Here is a 6,767-nt window from a genome sequence, read left to right on the forward strand (position 1 = left end):
CAATACCAGGAAGTACAATTGAAGTATCCAAGCTATAGTTCAGCTATAGTAAAGCCATGACAATACCAGGAAGTACAATTGAAGTATCCCAGCTATAGTTCAGCTATAGTAAAGCTATGACAATACCAGGAAGTACAATTGAAGTATCTCAGCTATAGTTCATTTATAGTAAAGCTATGATAATACCAGGAAGTACAATTGAAGTATCCAAGCTATAGTTCAGCTATAGTAAAGCTATGACACTACCAGGAAGTACAATTGAAGTCAGAATAACTCTTTTCTAATGGAGTTGTGGTTAAGAAGGGCAGCTATGAATCATATACTCCGTATGAATCATACACACTGAGATGACTGACATGCAAACACACACACACACACACACACACACACACACACACACACACACACACACACACACACACACACACACACACACACACACACACACACACACACACACACACACACACACACACACACACACACACACACACACACACACACACACACACACACACACACACACACACACACACTGTGTGTCCCCAGTGCAGCAGTGAATACAGTGTTTATTCAGTAAGTCAGTGTGGCCCTATAACTACCTGTCTTTAAAGAAGCGTCGGAAGCCAAAGGCGGTGAGCTTCAGGAGGGTCTCCAGTACAAAGGTGGATGTGAAGAAATAGTTACAGTACTTCAACACTAGATCCAGAGACTGAGAGACAGAGAGAGAAGGAGGTAGGAGGGAGGGGGAGAGAGAGAGAGAGGAGGAGGGAGGGAGGGGGAGAGAGAGAGAGAGAGAGAGGAGGAGGGAGGGAGGGGGAGAGAGAGAGAGGAGGAGGGAGTGAGGGGGGAGAGAGAGAAGGAGGTGGAGGGGAGAGAGGAGGTGGGAGGGGGAGAGAGAGAAAGAGGTGGGTGGGAGAAGGAGGCAGGAGGAGAGAGAGAAGGAGGTGGGAGGGAGAAGGAGAGAGAGAAGGAGATGGTGGGAAGGAGGAGAGAGGGGGAGGTGAGAGGGAGGGGGAGAGAGAGGAGGTGGGAGAGAGGGAGGAAGGAGGAGGGAGAGAAAGAAGGAGGTGGGAGGAAGGGGAGAGAGAAGGAGATGGTGGGAGGGAGGAGAGAGAGAGAGAGAAGGAGGTGAGAGAGAGGGAGAGAGAGAGGAGGGGAGAGAAGGAGGTGGGAGGGGAAGAGAGAGGAGGTGGGAGGGATGGAGGGGAGGGAGAGAGAGAAGGGGGGAGAGAGAAGGAGATGGTAGGAGGGAGAAGAGAGAGAGAAGGAGGTGAGAGAGAGGGAGTGAGAGAGGAGGTGGGAGGGGGAGAGAATGAGGTGGGTGGGAGGGGGAGAGAAGGAGGTGGGAGGGAGGGGGAGAGAGAGGAGGTGGGAGGGAGGGGGGAGAGAGAGAAGGAGATGGTGTGAGGGAGGAGAGAGAGAGAAGGTGAGAGGGAGGGGGAGAGAGAGGAGGTGGGAGGGAGGGAGGGGGAGAGAGAAGGAGGAGGGAGGGAAGGGGAGAGAGAGAGAGAGAGAGAGAGAGAGAGAGAGAGAGAGAGAGAGAGAGAGAGAGAGAGAGAGAGAAGGAAGGAGAAGGAGTCACATATGGTACTGTGTACATGAAAACACACGACACTCTGTCATTCTGTACCCCCCACCCCCACCCCCTCCCACACACCGCTCCCTCCAGTCTTACTCGTGGCTGGCTGTAGTGTTCCAGTGACATGGTGATGACGTTGATACAGATGATGAAGGTGATGAAGAGGTCCAGGTAGTAGGTGGTACACAGAGTGTGGATCCACAGGCGGAGGGAGCTGTAGCTGGCATAGTAGGGGATCTTCTGGGCGTCTGGCAAGGGGAGACAAACACAGGTAATAGTCCTTTATACATACTGTACACTATTCAAAAGCATTCCTGTGATGTCCTCCTGTCAAGAGTAATACTCATAAACAATTCACACAATCATTGATGATCTATCTCTGTCTGTTCTTCTCTTCTCTCTCCTCTCTCTCTCTCTCTCTCTCTCTCTCTCTCTCTCCTTCTCACCCTCCATTTCTCTCTCACACCCTTTTCCCCCTTTCCCTTTCACCCTTCACCCTCTCACCCTCTCTCCCTTTCACCCTCTCACCCTCTCTCTCTCACACTCACCCTCTCTCTCACCCTCTCATCATCCCTCCCCTCTCTTTCTCCCTCCCTTTCTCCCTTTCACCCTCTCTCACCCTCCCTCCATCCCTTTCTCCCTCTCACCCTCCCTCCCTCCCTTTCTCCCTCTCACCCTCTCACTCCTCCCTCCCTCCCTTTCTCCCTCTCACCCTCTCTCACCCTCCCTCCATCCCTTTCTCCCTCTCTCCCTCACACTCCCTCTCTCCCTCCCTCTATCCCTCTCTCCCTCCTTCTCTCTCCCTCTCATCCTCCCTTTCTCCCTCTATCCCTCTCTCCCTCTCATCCTCCCTTTCTCCCTCTCACCCTCTCTCCCTCACACTCCCCTCTCTCCCTCTCATCCTCCCTTTCCTCTATCCCTCTCTCCCTTTCACCACTCACCCTCTCTCCCTCTCACCCTCTCTCCCTCACACTCCCTCTCTCGCTCACACTCAGTCTCTCCTCTCACCCTCCCTCCCTTTCTCCCTCTCACCCTCCCTCCCTCCCTTTCTCACCCTCCCTCCATCCCTTTCTCCCTCTCACCCTCTCTCCCTCACACTCCCTCTCTCTTCCTCCCTCTATCCCTCTCTCTCTCCCTCTCTCTCTCTCCTCTCATCCTCCCTTTCTCCCTCTATCCCTCTCTCCCTCTCATCCTCCCTTTCTCCCTCTCACCCTCTCTCCCTCACACTCCCTCTCTCCCTCTCATCCTCCCTTTCTCCCTCTATCCCTCTCTCCCTTTCACCCACTCACCCTCTCTCCCTCTCACCCTCTCTCCCTCACACTCCCTCTCTCGCTCACACTCTGTCTCTCCTCTCATCCTCCCTTTCTCCCTCTATCCCTCTCTCCCTCTCACCCTCCCCTCTCTCTCCAGGCACCTTGCACTATCTCTTCTTCCCGTCTCTCCCTTACCCCTCCTCTTCTTCTCCATGCGTCTCCGTCGTTTATCCTCTCTCCTTTTAGCCTCTTCCACTTCCTGGTTCTGACGGCACTTGTGGAAGTTCTCCACTACCACGCCCACAAACATGTTCAGAACGAAGAAACTGACGATGAGGAGGAAGGAGATGAAGTAGAGTAGCATCCATGGACTGTTGTTGATCACTGGCTAAAGGGAGAGAGGGAGAGAGGGAAGGGAGAGGGGGGATAGAGAGGGAAGAAGGCAGGCAGGGAGGGGAGAGGGGGAGGGGAGAGAGAGGGAGGGAGGGGAGAGGGGGGATGGAGAGGGAAGAAGGCAGGCAGGCAGGGAGGGGAGAGGGTGAGGGGAGAGAGAGGGAGGGAGGGGAGAGGGGGATGGAGAGGGAGGAAGGCAGGGAGGGGAGAGGGGGAGGGGAGAGAGAGGGAGGGAGGGAAGGGAGAGGGGGATGGAAAGGGAGGAAGGAAGGCAGGGAGGGGAGAGGGGGGGGAGAGGGAGGGAGGGAAGGGAGAGGGGGATGGAGAGGGAGGAAGGAAGGCAGGGGAGAGGGAGAGGGGAGAGAGAGGGAGGGAAGGGAGAGGGGGATGGAGAGGGAGGAAGGCAGGCAGGGAGGGGAGAGGGGGAGAGAGAGGGAGGGAGGGAAGGGAGAGGGGGATGGAGAGGGAGGAAGGAAGGCAGGGAGGGGAGAGGGGGAGGGGAGAGAGAGGGGGATGGAGAGGGAGGAAGGAAGGCAGGGAGGGGAGAGGGGAGGGGAGAGAGAGGGAGGGAGAGAGAGGGGGGGGATGGAGAGGGAGAGAGGCAGGGAGGGAGGGGAGAGGGGGAGGGGAGAGAGAGGGAGGGAGGGGAGAGGGGGATGGAGAGGGAGAGAGGCAGGGAGGGGAGAGGGGAGGTGGGATTGAGAGGGAGGGAGAGATGGGGAGGGAGGGGCGAGGGAGGGGGAGAAGGAGGGAGAGAGAGAGGAGTGGTGCATGTTTGTGTTTAGTCGAAGGAGGAGCAGGAGAGAAGGAGTTGAGTATGCTCTGATAGATCAGTCAGCCAACACAACTGAAAAAAGAATACATCTATAGAAATATAATGGATAGACTTGATGACCACTATTAGACTAGTTACCTGTTGGTCCACCCCTACAGCATCCAGGCCATGGTACATGATGTTGACCCAACCGTCCTTTGAAGCCAGCACAAACAGTGACATCAGAGCCTGTGGTACAGAACGCACACACACACATGCAGAAATGCAGACATACACAGACAGACAGAACACACATGAAAGACATGAAATATAAACATACATATAAAGACAAAAACACACAGACAAAACATCAGTACATCGGTCCATTCACCATGTCTATCAGTTCAGTATTTCATACTGGTCCATTCACCATGTCTATCAGTTCAGTATTTCATACTGGTCCATTCACCATGTCTATCAGTTCAGTATTTCATACTGGTCCATTCACCATGTCTATCAGTTCAGTATTTCATACTGGTCCATTCACCATGTCTATCAGTTCAGTATTTCATACTGGTCCATTCACCATGTCTATCAGTTCAGTATTTCATACTGGTCCATTCACCATGTCTATCAGTTCAGTATTTCATACTGGTCCATTCACCATGTCTATCAGTTCAGTATTTCATACTGGTCCATTCACCATGTCTATCAGTTCAGTATTTCATACTGGTCCATTCACCATGTCTATCAGTTCAGTATTTCATACTGGTCCATTCACCATGTCTATCAGTTCAGTATTTCATACTGGTCCATTCACCATGTCTATCAGTTCAGTATTTCATACTGGTCCATTCACCATGTCTATCAGTTCAGTATTTCATACTGGTCCATTCACCATGTCTATCAGTTCAGTATTTCATACTGGTCCATTCACCATGTCTATCAGTTCAGTATTTCATACTGGTCCATTCACCATGTCCATCAGTTCAGTATTTCATACTGGTCCATTCACCATGTCTATCAGTTCAGTATTTCATACTGGTCCATTCACCATGTCCATCAGTTCAGTATTTCATACTGGTCCATTCACCATGTCTATCAGTTCAGTATTTCATACTGGTCCATTCACCATGTCTATCAGTTCAGTATTTCATACTGGTCCATTCACCATGTCTATCAGTTCAGTATTTCATACTGGTCCATTCACCATGTCTATCAGTTCAGTATTTCATACTGGTCCATTCACCATGTCTATCAGTTCAGTATTTCATACTGGTCCATTCACCATGTCTATCAGTTCAGTATTTCATACTGGTCCATTCACCATGTCCATCAGTTTGACACCTCGTCTGAAATTAATACTGGGAGAAATCCTTACCTGTCCCAGGTTGTCAAAGTTGTACTTGTGATGAACCCATTTGTAGTTGGCCTGCAGACAGTCAGACTTGTTGGTGATGTTCTTGACGTCGGGGCCAAAGCAGTAGAAGAACTTCCCTTTGAACAGCTGTCAGGGAACAATGGGAACAATGGACAGAGCCACTTCAGATGTCTTGTTGTTACCATAGAAGTGGTTTCTTTCATGTCATTATCACAGGATAGACACACTTGATGGAATAATATGGAGGTCATTACATAGATGGTCAAGAATGATTTAGTGAATTGAGAGAGAGATAGAGGAAGACAGGTGGCAAAGACTGTTAAAGAGAGAGAAGGGACAGAGACCGAGGGACAGACAACTGTGGGAGGAAGGTGAGGAAACAGAGACACAGAAAGACAGGGTATATATTGGAGAAGAAAGACAGGGTATATATTGGAGAAGAAAGACAGGGTATATGTTGATGGAGAAAGAGGGTATATATTGGAGAAGAAAGACAGGGTATATGTTGATGGAGAAAGAGGGTATATGTTGGAGGAGAAAGAAAGGATATATATTGGAGAAGAAAGACATGGTATATATTGGAGAAGAAAGACAGGGTATATATTGGAGAAGAAAGACAGTGTATATATTGGAGAAGAAAGACAGGGTATATGTTGGAGGAGAAAGAGGGTATATGTTGGAGGAGAAAGACAGGGTATATGTTGGAGGAGAAAGACAGGGTATATGTAGAAGGAGAAAGACAGGGTATATGTTGGAGAAGAAAGACAGGGTATATGTTGGAGGAGAAAGAGGGTATATGTTGATGGAGAAAGAAAGGGTATATATTGGAGAAGAAAGACAGGGTATATGTTGGAGGAGAAAGAGGGTATATGTTGGAGGAGAAAGAAAGGGTATATATTGGAGAAGAAAGACAGGGTATATATTGGAGAAGAAAGACAGGGTATATGTTGGAGGAGAAAGAGGGTATATGTTGATGGAGAAAGAGGGTATATGTTGGAGGAGAAAGAAAGGGTATATATTGGAGAAGAAAGACAGGGTATATATTGGAGAAGAAAGACAGGGTATATGTTGGAGGAGAAAGAGGGTATATGTTGGAGGAGAAAGAAAGGGTATATATTGGAGAAGAAAGACAGGGTATATATTGGAGAAGAAAGACAGGGTATATGTTGGAGGAGAAAGAGGGTATATGTTGATGGAGAAAGAGGGTATATGTTGGAGGAGAAAGAAAGTGTATATATTGGAGAAGAAAGACAGGGTATATATTGGAGAAGAAAGACAGTGTATATATTGGAGAAGAAAGACAGGGTATATGTTGGAGGAGAAAGAGGGTATATGTTGGAGGAGAAAGACAGGGTATATGTTGGAGGAGAAAGACAGGGTATATGTAGAAGGAGAAAGACAGAG

At 49.5% G+C, this 6,767-nt stretch overlaps 1 pseudogene; it reads right to left on the minus strand.

Moving 5' to 3' along the window:
• Window positions 1-602: 602 nt before the first annotated feature.
• LOC124028290 overlaps window positions 603-6,767 on the minus strand; it is a 34,831-nt pseudogene continuing 28,666 nt past the window's right edge.

Source organism: Oncorhynchus gorbuscha, unplaced genomic scaffold (assembly GCF_021184085.1).
Source record: "Oncorhynchus gorbuscha isolate QuinsamMale2020 ecotype Even-year unplaced genomic scaffold, OgorEven_v1.0 Un_scaffold_3980, whole genome shotgun sequence".
In the NCBI taxonomy this organism is placed as follows: domain Eukaryota; kingdom Metazoa; phylum Chordata; class Actinopteri; order Salmoniformes; family Salmonidae; genus Oncorhynchus; species Oncorhynchus gorbuscha.